Source organism: Limulus polyphemus, unplaced genomic scaffold, assembly GCF_000517525.1.
Source record: "Limulus polyphemus unplaced genomic scaffold, Limulus_polyphemus-2.1.2 Scaffold2268, whole genome shotgun sequence".
NCBI classification, from domain to species: domain Eukaryota; kingdom Metazoa; phylum Arthropoda; class Merostomata; order Xiphosura; family Limulidae; genus Limulus; species Limulus polyphemus.
The window spans coordinates 170,323-190,775 of record NW_013667878.1 but is presented as its reverse complement, the minus strand read 5'-3'; the positions used below and the strand labels follow the sequence as shown (position 1 = coordinate 190,775).

At 33.5% G+C, this 20,453-nt stretch overlaps 1 long non-coding RNA gene across 1 annotated transcript in view; it reads left to right on the top strand.

Annotated features, from left to right (window-relative positions):
* Nucleotides 1-1,635: 1,635 nt before the first annotated feature.
* The window catches only part of LOC111087536, a 26,902-nt gene continuing 8,084 nt past the window's right edge, over nucleotides 1,636-20,453 (top strand). The window contains exons 1-2 of the long non-coding RNA XR_002612213.1: nucleotides 1,636-2,093; nucleotides 3,025-3,187. This is a non-coding gene — a long non-coding RNA (uncharacterized LOC111087536). The remainder of the gene's footprint in view (nucleotides 2,094-3,024; nucleotides 3,188-20,453) is intronic.

Sequence of the window (20,453 nt, the reverse complement as noted above, 5' to 3'; positions counted from 1 at the left end):
CTGATGGCTAAATACCTTGATAAAGCTGAAAGTGTAAATGAAGCTCTGAATCTTGATGATGATTTTTCTTTGGAGGTGGAAGAGCCTGTTGTACAAAATCCTACTGAAGACCACCAAGCAGACATACCACAAATTACAAAACGATATTGTTTACAGCAACAAATACCTACTTGCTGAAATTCTGTTTATGCAATGCTTCAAATTATACTACACTTCAAGAGAGGAAGTGAACAGTGTTCTGAAACGAATTGAACCTGCTAATAGATGCATCTCTGCCTTTGAACTGGAATGCATGACAGAAATGTGCAAATTTCTAAAACATTTTCAAAAGTTTGGTGACTTCATGAGCAATGAAGCTGCCATATTTTCATACATTAAACTTATAAGATCAGGCATCAAAACACGTGTGATGTGAATCCAAATGATGATGAGGGCATTGAATCTCTGAAACAAAATATTCTTCATAGGCTTGACAACTGCTTTTCTTTGAACGATCAAGTGAAACTAACTTCACTTTTGTGATGTTATTACAAAGGTCTGTGTTCCCAGTTCCCTAAAAGAGAAAACAGATGTGATAACTAGGCTTGTTAAGGAAACACAGAAGTAAATAATAACTCCTCCATCTGAAGAGCATCAGCCTGCAACTGGGAGCTGGACAATCACATCTACGACAGCTTCATGTAGCAGCTCTGGTAGCTTCCAATCTGATGTTCTGAGAAGAAAAAGATCATTATTAACAGTCAGACTAAGATGATAAAAGAGACATACAACTCACATTTGAACTACAGTCTTACTTGACTTGTACTCCTTCTCCAGAAGGACAAAGAGACAACTTGCTCTTCTGGAAAAAAAATGTAACAGTTCACCAGTTGCAGTTGTTGCTAGGTGAATCTTGTCATGGAATACATATTGTTACGTCTGTGGTCGTTTGTTAATTTTCCATATAATTTATTTCTGATGAAACTTCAGCGACACAAGTCCTTTCTTAAATAAAACTAGTTTATTCTTTCGCAATTCTACTTTGCAATACATTTAATTTCCACAGTCACTTTAACCTAGACACACGCTAGAATTCACAATGATTCACGCACTTTACTACCGCGCTTGACTCAATTGTCTGTCTCTGTTTGTGTGGAATTATCTATATCTATCTATGCCGTCACTTCTCGCTGGTCTTATATATACAAAATAGAGGGCGTCTCGAGCCTTCAGGAACCTTCTAGATATTCATTACTGTTACCAGAGTCACGTGACTTCCGCTGTCGTAACAATATTCTGTGCCAGTTGAGGCCGTGTTCTCCAGCAAAAACTTGACGTTACATCCTATGAACTTTCTAGAGGTTCTACGCCCACTCGCTAAGAAATTACAACATTAAAAATATATCTTATAAGTTACAACAGATGATGTGCCCGCATATCACATATAACATATTTGCAATTTAATTTATCTTTTTAAGTTGATCGAGCAGAATTTTTGGTACTTAATTCTGTAATATGTTTCACTTATTCTTGTGAAATTGAGCTATTCAACCGAATACATAAGATTTCGAAAATTTCTTGAAGTATATAATATATATTTTCTATTGTTCATTTTATTTTTAGCCATCTCTACACAATTGCTGTGTCCAAGAATCCTTTCTGATGCCGAACTATCACTGATTCACTGAGCACTCAAAGAAAAATGGTGATTGTTTAGTCGAGTATTTTGTACGGAGAAAGCCAAATAGAATATTAGATGTTTTGAATTATGTTACCTAGAGTAGTACAGCTACAAGTTTTAAGTATTGCAAGGTTGCAGATATTGTTTTCAACATTTTGTAGCCCATTGCTCGTCGTGACACGTTTATTCAACTCGGCTTCAACTAGCATTACATTTTATTTTTAATTTTAGTTTTACATTTATAATTGAAATTTGAAACGTTGTTCCAACATCAAACTAAAGTTCAACTTGATATAAAAGTGCAACTTGCGTGGCCAACTTGACGTTAGAAATTCTTGAACTTGTGGAAACGTAAATTATAACGAAATAAAATTAAAAATTTCTTTATGGATGAGAATCTGAACAAGTGAGTTTGTGTAACTGTAAGAAGTAGGTAAGTATTAGTAAGTTTTACAATGAACTCGTGCAATTCGTAATACAATGACACAGTTAGCTGTGACTCTGAGTGTAACTTCGTTATAACTTACAATATTATTGAATATAACAGTACTGTTAACGGTGTTGCACACCTTTGTTAACTTTGTTTGTATTATTATTACACAAGTGTGCAGGATTATTACAAGTACTAGTAGTAACCTACTGCTGAGTTAACATATAGGGATATATTGTTATTGATGATATAGTACTAATTGTAAAGATTAACTAAACTAGAATTTATAGAAATTATAATTTCACGCATAAATAAATTGTAACTAGCAATGCAAAAAAAAGTATACATCTTAGGAGCTGTTAATATTATGGTGAATTTGAGATGTCATAAAAATACTTTTTTAAATTTTCCTGACAATTATATTTCAAAACTGAATATTTATTTTTGTGCTCAATACTAGTGTAAAAATCATGAATACTGCAGCATAATGTCTAGCATTTTCATTTAAATTTCGATATTGGCACCTGGATGAGTAGAAATTTTAGAATTTCAACTGAGCCTTCCTTACTTATGTTTCTAGGGAAATAAGATTCATAATTTCTTTTTCCCAGTGATAAGATTTATTTCAACAGAAAAAACAAACAAAAAACATCATATATACTAGTTGTTTTCATGCTTTGGCCTCTACAATCAGTGTCAATGTGACTGACTGATTTAATCTGTATATACTTTTTTCAATGCTGATACCTGCATGCATAGTGTTAGCAAAGCTTGTTTTTTTAGCTTTGTTGTAGAATGTAATAATGTTGCCCAACATATATCACAGCAAACAAATGGAGTATTGTTACTGAAAAGCTTGGTTTTTGAGAATAAACTTTGATGATTAATATCTGTTGAATGGAACAAATGTTAATGTACAAAATTATATTTTCAGAAGAAATCCTCAGTGAGAAAACCTAAAACTGTATTTCATAAGGTTAAGTCTTCAAATATGAGTTTGCGAGTAATTTTCTGGAAATGTAACGTTGCAAAGGAAGAAGAGTGGCAAATTTTCTTTCCCCATTAACACAAGTATGGAATTCTCCTTCAACTTGAAAGTTAGTGCCAGTCAAAACTATTTTATGACTGTTAATGAAATATTTATTTTTAATTAAAATTTTTTTGTTTTGCACTTAGGAAGTTTAAGTGTATTTTATTTTTACGGATATGTGTTACTCAGGGTTATCAATAACCTGGAACCCCAAGTATTTCATGTACAAACTTCTGAGTTTATAGGCAAAAATCTTATCATATGGGAACAATCACAAATAGAAATTTTGGTTCATGTGTGTAAAAATGGGAAAAAAAAGGCATTAATTTTAGTGTTCCAATGCTGTTACTTAGATTAAGATAATTGCTGATATCAAACATTTATATTTTGAGTCAGATATTAGATATATGTACGTAGTATACATTACAAATTGGTTTGAACTCATGGATGTCATGTGGTTTCCTGTATGGGCAGAGACCTCAGTCATACAACTGTCAATGAAATGAGAGTGTGCTATCAGATTGAATTGCATGTTCATGGGTGAACTGTCAAGCATGCGACTTATTTAATTGTTGTCTCTGATTAGTCTGGGTACTTCATGCTTACATAGATTGCAATAAAAAGAAACATGACTTTAATCAGATTATGAAGCAGCTTGTTTATGTGGTAGTCAGTAATTGATCGTGAGCTGTTACTTGTTGCTTCTTTGTGGACAATTAATAATGGCTGGAGTTCCTGATGATGACAAAATCTTGTGAAAACGTTGTACATTTGCTATTATGTTAAACTTATATTAAAGTTTTTCTTCATTACCCATTCAAGCCGTCTCCAGCCATTATTAGTCTCAAAGTGGGTTCCTCGTCATCGAATTTGTGGACAATTGTTAGGCTAAAGTCATTAAAGGATGATTAAACAGACTTGTAATTACTACATAATGATCATATACACTTGTTTTGAAATAGTGAATATTGATTACCTTTACTAGTTTCAAAGTGGGTATTCATCAGAGTAGACCACAGTGTCAAAAACAACAATTTATTTGTTTTTCATCCCCAGCACAAAGCCACAAACATCAATACACATATATTTATACACATTGAATATATCTAAAACTAATAGGGTACTAATGTTATATGAAAGCAATGTGTAACTGTTACAGTGGGTGTTGGCAACATCATTAAATTTGACACTAATAATTTAAGTGTTCACCCTCAGGTTTCAAAGTTTCACCTTCAGAATTTGACACCAAAGAGTATTTCATCCCAGTTCTGAAATCCTGTGGAGAACCTTGATCACTGTATGTTATTGTTGTCCTTGTGTCACATTACTAACTGGTGTTACTAATCAAGTGACTTGATCATGAAATTTGTATGATGTACATTCACTATTCTGTACATTTACACATTTCCATAAACAATGCATTTTGAAATATTATTCTTTTCCAAGATTTGCAAGTGGTTTAATACTAATGTGTGTGTGCAGAAAGTCAAAAACAGTTCAAGTTCATTAGTTTCTTCACAAAAATTAAAAGGTGAGAGAGACATTTTATGAAATGATTTCATTCATAATTTTTTTTTCAGAATTAAATAAAAAGGTAGAAATTTTTAAAAATGACAGAAAATCGAAGGTTTTCACTTGAGCACTACCATTTAAGTGAATTAAAATTGTTTACACTTTATACAAATTACATAATAAGAGTGTTAGATTAAGATTGGTATGTATTGTTAAAGCACAATCATTGATGATTTTGTTAGATAAATGATTAGTAATAGTAATAAGTTCTTAGCAGAGTGACCTGTCATTATCTCATTAAAAATAAATGTGGAATTGGCCCTATCAAAATAAATACAGATTAAAACTGATCATTACTTTATTGTATGTAATAATAGTAAAACAAAACATACCAAAGATTAAAAGTAAATGTAAGTAGTACTCCTTTTATAGGTAGGCTACTTACTTAAGTAAAAAAAATGTTTAATAAATTACTACTTCTCAGTGTAAATCGTACTTCACATTTGAAAGATTAAAGTTTGGAAAAGATTGATTTTTTTTTCTCTCAGTTATATTATAGAGGTTGAGTTTTTATAATAATACATGTACACAGTGTTGGGCACATTACTAGAAAAAGGTAAAAATAGTAGTGTTTTACCCAAAATGTTACTCATTTAAAACTGTAACAAGTAATGACTCATTGCTCATTATTTTTGAAATAGATACCTGTCTTTTACGTACAAAACGTACACTGTGTACATCGTATATTGTATATATGTACACAGAACTGAACTCAAGACAAAAAAAAATGCATTATATATTGAGAGAATTTACAATAGCAATTAAAAGAGCTACTTTATTTTTTCTTTATAATTTTCCAAGTAAGAGCCATGTATGACTGACACAATATAAGAAAACGGAATACAAATGCCAAAAAATAACTACTAAGTAGCTTATCAATTAGTGTGAAATAACAGAGTTTACTTCATGTAATAACTGTAGTGTTAAAATGATTAATTAGGAAGGTCAATATCATTGTTACATTTCAAGAAAACAGCTCTTTCGAAGCTTGTGTCAGACATTCCTCCTTTTTTCACCCTCAGCTCATCTTTTCCAACTGAAAAAAACCCTCTCGACTGCGGCACTTGGTATAATAGGTGTATTTAATGAAATGAAAACTGACTTTAAGACTGCATCTGGAATTGGTGTCATTGTGAAAAAATTTTACAAAAGATTTATCCAGAAGAGCACCAACTACTTGAACACTTTTATGTCCAGTACTTTTTGGCCTCTTTGTTTGCAGGCATGTGAAATAATCATATTATGTTTCTGTCGTGTTACTTTGATTAGACAATTCTGTACCATATTGTGCTATGTTCTTCTATCTTTGTGATAATTTTTCATCCAACTTGTTCTTTCCAATTTTCTGGAAGCCAAGAGAGCTTGAAACTAGGATGAGAACATGCCAGGAGAGATGGTGGATACATCGTTGGAGAACAGTCTGTAAAAGAAGTTATTACTCTGTTATTTAAACTTACAACATAAGTGCAAAAAAATAATTTTGACATTTAATAACATGGCTGATAATCCAACCCCGGTTAAATGTAATAAACATCAATTTTGTTTTTTGTTTCTAATCTTTGTGTAGGGGGGGGGGATAATGGGAGAACCTGCCCGAAGCGTAGTGACTGGCCAAATTTTACTACCCGTGCATCCCTAGTATATGTATATGTGTAATTAACCTTTCTACAGTGATGAAGGGTCTGTTTAATATTTTATTTTGACTATCATGAAACAATTTTATTAAGATTAAAGAAAGACTCCCAGGCATGAAAGGGACAATTATATGAATGTAACTTGTATCTGTTATATAGGTAATGTATATCTTCTTTCCTCCCATTATTTCATTCCTTCCTTCATTTATTAATTTATTCCCACACTCATGTTTGTATAATACAAATTATTCTCTCTGTCTCTCTCTCTCTCATTATATATTGCAACCTCCAGTGCATAGTGACTCCTAAATAGGCTTTGAAATAAAATAACAATCCGTCAGTTTCCAATTGTGCTTTGAATCACAAAACAGGTTAACTTCAATGGATAAAAATTAAATATAATACATATGATGACAATCTAATAAAATATCAATGTTCCCATGTCAGGTGTGAAAAACAAACCTCTAACATTGTATAGTTTAAAAATTGTGAGAATATTATAAATTAAAGATTATTTATTATTTAATTACCTGTTTCTGCAACTTCAGCAGTTGTAGTGAAAGTCTTGACTACCACTAGTTGGAATTTGAGGAGGCTAATTTTTTCTCATAGGTGTCATTTATTTACCACAATAATGTTCTTTGAGAAATGACTGTTTTTGTTGGCTGTAGTGATGTGATTAAATTTCTAAAGGATGCAGACTGTAAATGTGGGAAGCTCTAAATGACAAAAACTCTGAAACCATGAAGTGCAATATTAGCCCATTCAGCTTTTGTTGAGATACTCAAGAGTTGTTTTTTTTTCTTGATGATCAACTGCAAGCTTTTTAGGCATGTGGTCATTACCTTCATTTCTTTTCACTGTTCGTTTATTTCATGCCACACCTTGTTTCACTGTAGACTAAAATTCCTTAACAACAGAGAAATATTTTATGGATACATGTTTTTTTAAGTTGCTTGCAGATTCACTGCTCACATTGAACATTTTCTTTAAAGGCAAGCAAAGCAAGCATTTATATGATACGTTGTCATCACTGCTTCTTACAGTAAACTATTTGTCAAGATATGGTCATGGATTATGTGGAATTAAGCTCAAACTGGATAAAACATGTTTTAGCAGGATTACATGTGCAATACTTCAGTCCTCTGCTGTTATTCCAATATTACTGCTATTTAAAAAATATATTATTTATTATATTTATGATTATTTTTATTAGTTCAGTAAGTATTGTTATTGTTTTAACCAGATAGTTTTAACTAATAATAATAAGTTATTTTATATTTTTAAGTATATTAGTAGGGTATAATATTACTGAATTTAAAAAGTAACAAATAATGCACTGTATTGAATTAAAATTTAATAATGTTACTAAATTTGAAAAGTAATGTCATTACCTTGGACATTACTAAAAAAGTAACATTGCTGATAATAATGACATTACTGCTCAACAGTGTATGTACATACCACATTATCACAAGTTCTTTGTCTTAAAATGACACCCATCCTTTGCAAAAATTTTGAAGTTTTTGTTACCTCTATATTACAATTATTTTGCAATCCTTTGTGTTTTGTTTGCAAATAATACATCATTTCTGTGGCTGTTTATGATTTTAATAATTTATTTTGAACCCGCACACTTGACTCTGCCTCCTGTGGGGTACTCCTCCACGAGAATTGTTTGATTCCAAGTTACATCTTTTGTTTTTGGTCTCCGGTTCTTCATCCATTTACCCTAGCTGTCAATACATTCAGACAGAATTAGATCCAGCTTATAACTTTGGTTTTTCTCATTCCATCGGTCTTCTTCCCAAGGGGATTTTGATCATCCATGCCATTCTGGGTCAGATCTTTCTGATTGATCCTTCCTGGCCAGAACAGATCTGCTTTTTTTCAGCTGTTTTGGCTCAATATATTTTTTTTTCTTCTGGATAGATTTTAATAAACTACATTTTGGGAGCTCATGTGGAATATTCTTTTTGTCATTTTTGTTTCTTGTCATCTTCTACCTTTATTCTCAGTCAGATTTGGATGACCTTCTCTGTCCCATACATGCTTTAGGTTGCTTCATTGATTTTGAGGCTTCTTTCCAATGATTCCATTTCCCACAGTTTCATTCAATTGCACCACTCATCTGTTCGTGATTTTCCCTTCCCCCTTACCCATTGGGTTCAGCTTGTGATTCGATTGGCCTTTTATTCCTTGTCGTTTTCTTGTAATCAATTCCTGGTGTCTTCACTCCAATCAGGCACCTTACCGTTTATCTTCATCTCGTTTGTATGAATAATTTGTACATTATCATGTGGTTTGGATGCTTATTGATTACTAATGTATTTCAATGTGCTGTATTGGCTTACTCCTATGAGTTTGTTATGAATATAAAATAAAATGTTTTTTTCATACAGTATATCATGTATGTATCGGAGAGGAAGAAACTAAAACTAAGGGTATGCAGCTGCATTAACAAAACATAGCATAGCATAAGTTAATAATGAAAGGATTGTATGTTCTGTACAATTAAGGTTAATTAAATGTAACTAGGGATCTCCAAATGATTCACTCTTTCCAGAGTTTTCTGAGGAAAATCTTGTGATATATCATATACACAAAGCCTTAGTGATACTTGAATAACACATGTATAAGGGGTTTGACTATAATTTTAGGATTCTGTTGGTATTCCAAACTGGTTTTTTACCATACAGTGAAATAACCATTTGCATCATCTCTGGTAAATATTATTCATTGATTTAAGTTTTTACATGGTAAGTTTTAAATTTAAGTATGTATGTTATTCTAAAATAACACATCATTAAGACTTTGTTCGATCTCAAACATTGCAATTTGAATTATAATTAATATTTAAATACGTAAGTGCATTAATATCAGATATTAGTAGTGTGTGTGAAAAATCAAATATTATGTTGTTAACCAATTATCTAAATGTAAAAAAATTACCACTTAGCAGTTTCTGATAGATATTTAAAATCATAGTTAAGTAATATACAAATCATGCATTTCTGTAGCTGTTTTGCTGTTTTCTTTGTACTAAAGATAAATGGTCAAATCATTTTTTCTTTATTATTCTAAAGAAAACTGGTAAAGAGAAATAACTTCTACAAAAATAATACCATACAACTCTACATTGCATACAATCTAGGATAAGTAAAGTATGTAGATGGATGGTCAAGGTCAAGAACACAATTACTGACATGTTGCAAGTTGCTGACCACCTATTGTGAATTACCCTGAGGACATTTCATAAAACCAACATACAGAAAGGTCAAGTATTGCCCACCCAGCTTGATATGAACCCTACATAGTAAGTCTAGTGCTGCGCTTCCCATGATATTAAATGTATGATAATTTATGATTTGTAAAATATCCAAAAGAGTTCTCATTTCTCAATTATTCTACCGATTTTAAGAAATTTTATGACTTGTTTTTATAAGTTCATAACTGAAGCAACTGTCTGGCATAAATGGTATAAATTATTCCAATCAGAATATAATCTGAAATGTATGTGATGGACTAGGTAACTTTGTGCTAAATGAACAACAATTACAACGTAAATAATGTTTTACACTAAACAATTGTTTGGACTACGACCTTGAATCCACATAGTTACATATAATGATTTCAGTCCAACATTTTGCCACTTGATCACTTTTATCTACTTTTTCATAAAGTAAATACACACTAAAAATTAACTAAATGTAGAGTTTTTTATAATTTTGTATTTGTTTTATTTGCATACCCACCCCTGCATGCTTTTCATTGTGGGTGCATAACTGGAATGATAACTTTGTCATCATTAGGTTTTCATAAATTGTTTTTCACAGTTTATTCAATTTAATAATGATAGATGGGCTTTGTTTTTTAATACTGTTTATCTTAATATGTTTTCAGTGAATGCCAGTTTTACCAGTTTAGAAAATTCCATGCATTTATTCACCAATACAGGGTCTACTACTGTATTGTCTTACAGATTTTAAACTATGTGGGCATTATGTTGGTGTTTAACTTGGCTTTCCCAGTATTGTAGTAAATAATTTATCCTATACTTAGCTGTTTAAATTATTTTGGTCTACTCTGTACTATCCTAAATGTTTTATTCTGTAGTAGGTTATTCAACTTATTTTGGGCCACCCTTTACTGTCTGAATATATATAGTTGGATATTTAACTTGTTTTAGTCTTCTCTTATTGTCTTAAATGTTTTAATCTATACTTTGCTGTTTAACTTATTTTAGTCTACCCTTTACTGTCTGAATATATATATTTAACTTGTTTTAGTCTACTCTTATTGTTCTAAATGTTTTAGTCTATACTTTGCTGTTTAACTTATTTTGGTCCACCCTTTACTGTCTGAATATATATATATATATATTTAACTTGTTTTAGTCTACTCTTATTGTTCTAAATGTTTTAATCTATACTTTGCTGTTTAACTTATTTTGGGCCACCCTTTACTGTCTGAATATATATATATATATATATATTTAACTTGTTTTAGTCTACTCTTAGTTTTCTAAATGTTTTAATCTATACTTTGCTGTTTAACTTATTTTGGTCTACCCTGCACTGTCTCGATTGTTTGAATCAACAGTTGGCTGTTTAAATTATTGTGGGTTACCCTGTACTTTTATGAAACACTTTTATGACATGTTATACCTTTGTGAACTTGGCTTTGACCCTCAAAGTCACATGCAAAATTTAGTCAAGATCGCTAGTAGCCTAGGAGAAGTTATGGGACAGACAGATAGCTAGTTTTACCCTGGATCAGAAAACAATTTTGTTACCACCCCTACTCACTTTGCTTGCAGGGGTGATAAAATTGAATGTTCAATGTGTTCCAATGCAAATGCAGTCAAAAAATTTAAAAATGTTTACAGTTTTAAAGACTTGAATTTTTAAAAATGCATTATTCATTATTTTCCTTTTTTTTTCGTTGTTGTGTGTACATGTAAATAAATGACGCAGATATCATCATGGTTCTGAAAAGTAACATTTTACTCTTCTTGGGCAGCCTAAATTTTATAGTGTACTTTCTTAATTATTAAGAGTATTATTTACAAGTTTTCAATAATAATAAAGAATTTTGCTTCAGTTATCATCCTTAAATAACTGTTGTTCTTTTCTTTCTTTCTTCAGTAATTTTTTCATCCTAATATTCTTTATTCAACTTTAAATATTTTCGTTTCCTCCTGGAATAACATTCAATCTTTTCCAACATTTTCCTCATTCTTAGAGTACCTGCTGCAGTATCCCATTTATTGCTGTGTTGGTGATGTGCCACTTTCAACACAGCATTTAATTTTTCAACTGCTGTAAAGATAAAAATCAAAAAATATCCTTTAGTTACTTTCTTTGCAAGAACATTAAATATTTATTACATTCAAAATAGTTTTTTTTATTTCTATTTCAATTTAGATTCATTAATAATTTACTTCTTACTTAAATAAGAGTAATAAATAAAACTTGTACAACTAAACCAACATTTACCTTCACCTGGAAACTGAGCCAGTGAACCATGTTATCATTTCTGGTATGTGACAAATCAAGCTATGGATGTATGGTGTAATAACTCTGTCCTTTTCATATCCCTTTCTTGTGGCTGGTAAGGAGAGAAATTTCTTTATCTTTTATTTTGGCAGCATACTCATCCTTTAGTGTTACTTTTGTTAATGTTTCGTACAGTGATAACAATTCCTGGAACAAACCCAGAATAAATAATTAAGAACCTTATCTTTAATTATTTAAGTATGTTAATTTTTATGAAATAGGCATAAAATGGAATTATTATTATTTCTGGTCTTTTATGATAACCCTTTCACCAAAAAGGAGAGCATAAATTTGCTATAACAGAGGTTAAAACATGTTTCATAATGAGAACAATTCTTAGTATCATTGTAGCTTTAAATCAAAACAGTAAATTCAAATTTTTTAACTAATATTAAATAACTAAACAATATTAATAAAATACCAATGAACTTACACAAGTCTTTCAAAGACTATTTATGCCATCTTGAGTATCATTATGCCCTATTTTAGCTGGAAGATCTTTGAGCATGATGATCTTTTCTGCACCAGTTAAACTTGTCCACTCAAACTGCAGGATTCCTGACTTTTTCCACATTTGAAATGTGAGACCTATATCCTTAAATGCTTCCAGTAATTGCTCTATGTGCATTGCCTAGTTTCACACCTTCTTTGTCATCTCTGTCCTATATTTCAGTGATGACATTTTCAAGCAGCAGGTCTACAGTAAAAATAAATTTTACTGCCCTTACCAAATGTCAAAAGAAACAGTATATGAAATCAATTCCAACTTGCATATGTATTGTAAAAAAATACACATACATTAACTACTAAGTTTAGTAAATTAAATAAAGAATCGGAGATCTAAACATAATGGCAAGCAATCATGATGAAGTTGTTAAGATATTTACCTTCAACAGCAGTATTAGAAGACATACCTTCAAAAACCTAAAGGTTGCTTTTTCAAGATTTGGAATATATTACCAATAACCATAGTTGAGCATACATGGATTAATAATACATTTAATGAATACTTGTATGAAATACGGAATTTATAGAAGGAAGGTTTAGAAATCCTCAAAATAGTGCTGAGGAAGTTGTATAGTCCCTTGAGTTCAATATTATGTGTTATACTAATACAAAAAATCACCTGTTACTTTCAGCATTAAATGTAACACATCCAGTATTACATCACCAGGATTGAGATTCAAAATGGGCACTTCTTCACATGAGCAATTTTTTTTTTATGCATCAACCTGAATTGATTGTAGAGTTCTTTTAGTAAATGAGTCCATCTTCCACCTGATAGTTTTAAAAGCTCAGTGCATATCATAAAAAAAGTAATCTCACACCCAGAAACAGCATCTCCAATATTTTTAGGTTTCAAAAATGTATGTGAACAAAAAGTATAATGCTTTAGTATTACACATTATATTTGAAAACATGCATTAGGATTATGCTAGAATTCTGTAGTTTACGTGTTTTGTTGACTCTTGTTAACAATTAGACAATTTTCCTTACAGCCTCTTGATTCTAAACATTCCATCTCAATAACTATCTTTAAGTCACAAAGATTGATTTCATGAAAAAAAATTATCAGATAACATTGTACAAATTAAAAAACAAGATTTTCAGAGTAAGTGCCAAGACAAGTCTGTAATATAAAATCAGTCATTATTATCTGTCATTTATGTGAACAGTGCACCACAAAAATGCAAAGTTTAGTGTGACGTTTATCATTCCCATTATGTGTAGCAAGAACTAAATTATAAAAATAGCAGAGTTAAAAACGTCTTAAGCAATACAATCAAAATTACAATACAGAAAATTCAATATTAAATTTTTATTGTTTAATAAAACTCTCAGTTGAAGCTGTCTGGGATCTGATTCATAATGAGATGGAGATGCATATTCAGGCACTGTGATGTTCCTTCGGGGTGGCTCTGAGGCTACATTTGAGGACAATCCTGGACATTTTGGAGAGAATTTAGATTTGCTCCTTCCGGCGTCTTTGTTTACTAGGTTGGCTTCTCGTGATGCCATTTTGGATCAGCTCCTTCCAGTTTCCTTTCTTCAGTTGGCCAATTTGGTGTGTGATGTTTTGGGTCTTTTCCCAGTTGCTTTATAGTCTGTGTCTTCTTTGATGGCAGAAAGTTCTGAGGGTGAATACTTAGTTCTTCCACCATCCCCTGATATTGCGGTTTATGCAGGGAGGTTTACTGCTCAGATAAGTGAAGGGATAACTATGCCATGTCCGCCAGGTTTGTTGGAACAACATGCTTTGGCTTACCACCACCAGGGGGATGCATATTTAAACTCTCAAGAAATAGACCCGCTTCTGGAAATGTGGGGTTCCAGAATGGAGGCTGTGGTCAACCTGACTAGATAAGAATTTCATAGGATTCATCTGACCCTAACTATGGTTCTGAGATATCTATCATCCCTCCAAGTTTTGTTGGAAGTCTCTCAGCAAATGCCACATCAATTTGATCATGAGTTGAGACCATTGTTGGCATCTACCTTGGTGCAATTGTCAGTTTCTACACTTTCTCTAGTCTTGGCTGAGATGTTGGGTAGAGATGCTTCGTTGAAGGGCATTCATCTACTAACTGCTACCCTCCATGAGTTACATGAGGCCCCCTTTCTTAGATCCTCGATTTTTGGAATCACAGATTGATGTTGCCCATCTGCATTCATCTTTGTCGTCATTGGCCTCTCGACTTTCCTCGGCTCCTACAAGGGAACATAGTTCTATCCCTATTTGAGTGTCCTGATCCCTGACATCAGCCCCTTGATCAATTGGTATCCAGAATAGATTCCGCTCATATATAAAGGTTCTTCAAATCAGTTGGAATGCTGCCAATGGCAGCAGTGACTACACTCTGCCTGTGAGGTTTGTGGGGTATCATCTGCAAGAATTTCTGGATGTATGGAACACCTTTACCACAGATCCATGGGTACTACAGGTTCTTGCATCGGAGTTTGTTATTTGGTTCACATCTCCATTACTGTTATTGCCACAACCTGTAGTGTTTCCGCCTCCTGCAGATCCTTGGATTTTGGAACGTCGTTCCAGGGCTATCAGAGATTTGTTGGTCAAGGGAGCAGTAGAAAGAGTTGACCCAGTTCTTCCGGGGTTTTATTCCTGTCTGTTTGTTGTACCCAAGAAGATGGGAGATTGGCATCCAGTCATCAATCTTTCTAGTCTGAACCAATTCTAGATCCTCCCAGGTTCACGATGGAGTCATTGCTCACTCTATGTTGGCATTTTTCACCAGGACTATGGATGACCAAGTTCGATGTTACCAAGGCCTATCTACATGTTCCCATAGTAGAGTCATCCTGACATTATCTACCTTTTGTACACAAGGGTCAAGTACTACAGTTCAAGGCACTGCCATTCAGACTAGCATAGGCACCATATGTGTTCTGAAGAATCGTATGAGCTTTTCCTCATCACCTCCATTCTCTAGGCCTGTGCATACATCATTACATGGACGACTGGTTACTGCTAGCTCCATCTCGGCAGTTGATGAAACATCATATCCAGATTCTCCTTCAGAAACCACCAAGGCAGGCTGTATTATCAGAGCCGAGAAATCTGTTCTTATTTAAACACAGTTTATCGTTTATCTTTTTTAACATGTATCTCAGTCGTGCTCGGCCAACTCCCGTCTTGCTCCATGCTATGGATCAGGCAGTCAGACTCTTATGTCTCCTCCCACTGCACGGATGGTTCTTTCTCTTTTGAGGATGTGGGCATCACTTGAATCCCTCATTCCTTCGGGATGAACACACGTGAAATCTCTTCAGTGGTCACTGCATAACCAATGTATCATAAACAGTGATCCACTGGATTACCCAGTTTTCTTACTCGGGAACAACATCATAGATCTCGAGTGGTGGTTAGATCAAAACAATACAATGATAAGTGTTCTTCTGCCACCACCTCATCCTGAGATCCATCTGTTCACAGATGCCTCACTTCAAGGATGAGGTGCATATATCAACGGTTAGGGATTCCATGGTCTACGGACAGATGATGAGGCTTCCCTCCCCATCAATGTCTTAGAACTTCTTGCTGTTCAAACGGCAGTGTCTCAAGGTCTGGAATTATTGAGGGGGAAAAATCGTCATGTTTCACTCCAACAATTCCACAGTGGTGTCTTACATTTCCTGTCAAGGGGGCACCCGGTCCCAAGTTCTTTGTTTTGAACATTGGATCTTCTTTATTGGACTCACTCCCATCATATCAGCCTACTAGCTTGCCATGTTATGGGGGTGATGAACTTGATAATAGATCAATTGTCTCGACTCAACTGGATTCTCCCAACCAAATGGATGCTTCCCTCGCAAGGTTTTCTGTTGGATTTGCTCTTAGTTTGGGACATTGATGATTGATGCATTTGCCACTCATTGGAACACTGAACTACAGGCATATTGGTCTCTGGTACCTCACTCTTGGGCATTGGCGAAAGATGCATTTAGTCAGGACTGGACAGAACAGGATTGCACTTTTGCTTTCTCACCAATTCATCTGTTACCCATAATTCTGGTTCTGGTTTGGTCAACCTCTTGTTGTGTTCTGTTGGTAGTACCAGACTGTTTGGCTCAACCATGGTTTCCACTTCTTTAGTACCTTCAAGAGTGCCCACTCTTCCACTTCCTCTTTGGCCGTCTGTTGAAGCAGCCATGATCAGACATCGTACACCCAGCTATCCTAAATCTAAAGCTTCATGCATGGAAATTATGCAGTCCTTTGCATGGCAGAGGAATTTAACTTTTAAGGTAGCCCTGTCTCTGTTTCAATCTCTGCATAGTCCCACAATGGACATTTATCAAAGGAAATGGGACACATATTAACAATGGTGTCCCATGAGGAGATTTAACCCACTTGTCCAAACATGCCAACCATTACTTGTTTTTTTATCTGGCTCTTTGACAAGGGTTTAGCATCTTATACAAACACCTTATATAAGGCAGCTTTATCGACTACCTTTAGATACTCGAAGAGACAGAAATTATTTGAGTACCCAGTGTTCTCAGGCCTCCTCGAGTCATTTTGGGCCCTTCATCTCAAAAGACCGTTTCAATTGATGTTAACATTTAAAAAGTTTATGGTGTAATTCTTTTCATTTTCAACTGCAAATTTTATGTTTATGTGTAAAGCTGCAAAAGATGTCTTCTGTGTATCTACACCAAACTACAGGTTTATGTAAGGAAGTGACTGTGACATGTTGTTCTATAAGATGTCAGAACAGAGTGACCAGAGTGCCTGATAATGAATTTCTTATGACAAATCAATGTAACTGAAGGAAGTACAAATCTCTGTATTGAAAGGAAATAAATGTGACTAATGTTACAGTTCCATCAGGTGTTCCTGTATTATGTTGATTCTCTTTTTGGGGTCTTGTGAAATTATTTCTGCTGATTTTTCCAACCCCGTTCCCTTGGCTGTGGTTTCGCTAGATAGTAGATGACAAGTGGTTTTAAGGAATAGGTATACAACATCAAAGCTAGACATGATTACATTACTGTCTGAACTATGTAAGCATTGTAGAAAGTATGAAGTGTTTTGTTTTTAATTGGGTACTTATTTTGGAAACGTAAAATTCCAAAATCCAGTTGAAATATTTACCAAGGTTGTAGTTTAAAAAAGTTATAAAAAAAACATAATTGGGCATAAGGTTATTGGGTTTTTGTGGACTTTCAGTAAATTATAGATTTTTGCTATTTTTGGTTGATTTGTATGCAAAAAATTTTAGTTTAAAGGTAATAGTTTTATTTTAATAGTATTTTGAGTAGTTTGCTCAATTTTTTGTTGTATGTTGGGTTAAGGTCAGTATTTGAATAGTAAATTTAGACTTATCATTCAATAAATTTACCATTAAGGAATCCTACTGTTTTGTTGGTAAAATCATTGTAGATTTCCTTTATTGGCTTTTTGGATAATAATATCTTCATTGTTTTTAAAATATCTTAAGCCTATTCTTTCTGATGATGTTAAATTTTGTTTTATAGACTTATTAGTATTTAGTATTTTTTACTAAATTGATCTAGGAAGTTTTTTAATGAACCTGATTTTGGTTTTGTCAGGAAATTGCTCATTAAGTTGTTGTTGTTTTCCAGTATGGTAACTTACTTCTTCTCAACAGATATAGCTATTCTCATTCAGTGCTGCCCTATACATGCAAAATTTTTTTCAAATGCCACAAGCCTTGAGCTTCGACATACTCCATGATCAACATGGTTCAACTGGGTTTTGCATATAAATCATTATGTGACAACCCTTGACAAATAGGAGTGCAACACACCCTCCTGACGCATGTGACTCCCTCTATTCGATTCTTCAGAACTATCACTTCTCATTTGGCAGTGCTATCATCATGACATTTTTTGTTTGTGTTCTGTCCCTGCATTTCTTTTAATTTCAGACAAAGTGGAACTATTTGTCTATGTTCCCCCCCCTTCTTCACTTTAACAATTTTAAGTGATCATCTACCTTTATTGTTCTTCCCATTTTTTTTTTTTTTTTTGTTTTCACCAAAGTTTATATTTCCACTTTGAAAGTGATTTCATTTACTTCCAGTACACTTACAGCTTCAGGTGGAAGAATTGTCAGCTTTCATACATCAAGAGATTAATCATTGTATGAGTTGACCTTCGTATTGCCTTGAGTTTGGGAGCCCATACATTTTGACTATGGTTTACCGACTTTCGACAGATAAGCTATTATAGATTTTGAATATTTTTTTATCTTAATATTATTATTTGGGTTCAGTAACTTAATGTAAGTTAGATTTGTAAATACTTGTAAGATTAGGGTTTTCAATTCAAGCTTAGTGGTATCCTTTGTACTACAATGTTAAATTAGGCTTAACAAGTGTCTTTGTAATTTTAGGCTTACCTGTCATTCATTTTACTGGTAAGTCATAAATTATGTTAATTATATTGTTTTCTTCAACAAATACTTTCTATTGTCATTTTTATTGTCAATACATGTGTACTTGGTTTTACAGTATAAAGACTATTTCGTCTTTGGAATTATTTATAGTTTCTGCTTCTTGCAATTAATTTGGTTTGTGAGGACCACTAGGACCAGGGTCGGCACAACCTTCTTCTAGTATTGCTTGTCTTTCTCCTAAAACTGCTGAATTTCTTTGGGACCATGTAAATTTTGACACTTTTCCTCCACCTGATTATGCCATCTTTGGCTCTTTCTCTACACACATGGTTTTTTTGCCTTGGGGATCTTCTAGGATGGGACACTGTCTTGTATCTAATTCATTTACTGTACATTTCTACTTGGGACTTAATGCCAGCTCTTTTCTCCACTGGTCCATTTTTTGGGGTGATGCTCCTGTGACTTTAGCATCACATGGAGTATCTGTAATTCTCCATTCAATTTTTGTTGTTGTTGTTGCTCATTTGTCTCATTTTGAACCATTGAATTTTATATTCATGTTTATGTCCCGCACCTTTGTGTCCTCTACCTGTCCTACTTCTAAGAGTTCCTCCATTAGTTGTGAATTCTCGATGCTGATTGGAGTTCTGTGATTGATCTGTCCTGCCATGATCAGTTATTGGTTCTTTCCCGTTTTACTATGTTATCATTTATTACACTCAGGTAGGCCAATTCTCCAGGACTGAGGATGCCCAAGGTAGATGTTTCCATTTCTTCTACCCGCATTTCTAGTTTTCATCCCTCATGTTTTGGATCTGTCAGTATTTTGTCAGTTGGTCAGTTTTCCCCAACTTCAGCATGATGGGGTTTGTACTTTTACCACAATTTGGTCGCCTGACTTCTGTTAGCTCATTTCATACTGGAGTTGTCACAACATACTCATCTGCTAAGAACCCATGCAGCTTGTTGGAGAAGTCTTTCTCGTTAAGTACCTAGCATTCTTAAATCTTGGGGGTGTCTTTTTCAACACCTAACTCCATCTGTACCGTACTTATCCTCCTCAACTACTTTTGATGGAACCTTCAGTTATCCATGCCATTACTGTTAACTATCTTACTGCTAGCAAGGTTCTGTCACATTGGGGATGTGGCTTCTATGGAAGCATTTATCCCCTTGGGTCTGGCTCATATGCAATATCTTCCAAGGACACTGCATGAACCATGAAATTGTGATAAGGTTTTTGTTTCCTTCAATCTCCCACCTTTATTCCAAGTTGGATCTTGATGGCCTTCTATGTCCCATACATGCTCTTGGTTGCTTAACTCTATCAACATGGGCTTGGTCAATTTGACAGACCACATGACATCTTTGTACTTATTCAAAGTCTTTATAGATTTAATACTACTAACTTCTAATACAGTGTGTATATCTTCACAAAATTTGGCAGTCTTTTAATAAACATTATAAGTCTTTCATATGCAAAAAATTATATTTCTTAGTGAAGTGTCTTTAACAAACTAAAAAAAATATGTCCTTTAAAATATCGAGTACTTGTTTTGAATAGTTTGTGTGCAAAGTGATTTTCATGTTAAGATTAAAAATACTTTTCTTCATCTCAAATTTTGTTTGTGTAATCTTTAAAACCTTCTAAATACATTTCAAATGTTTGTTTTCACTGAAACTTTATAT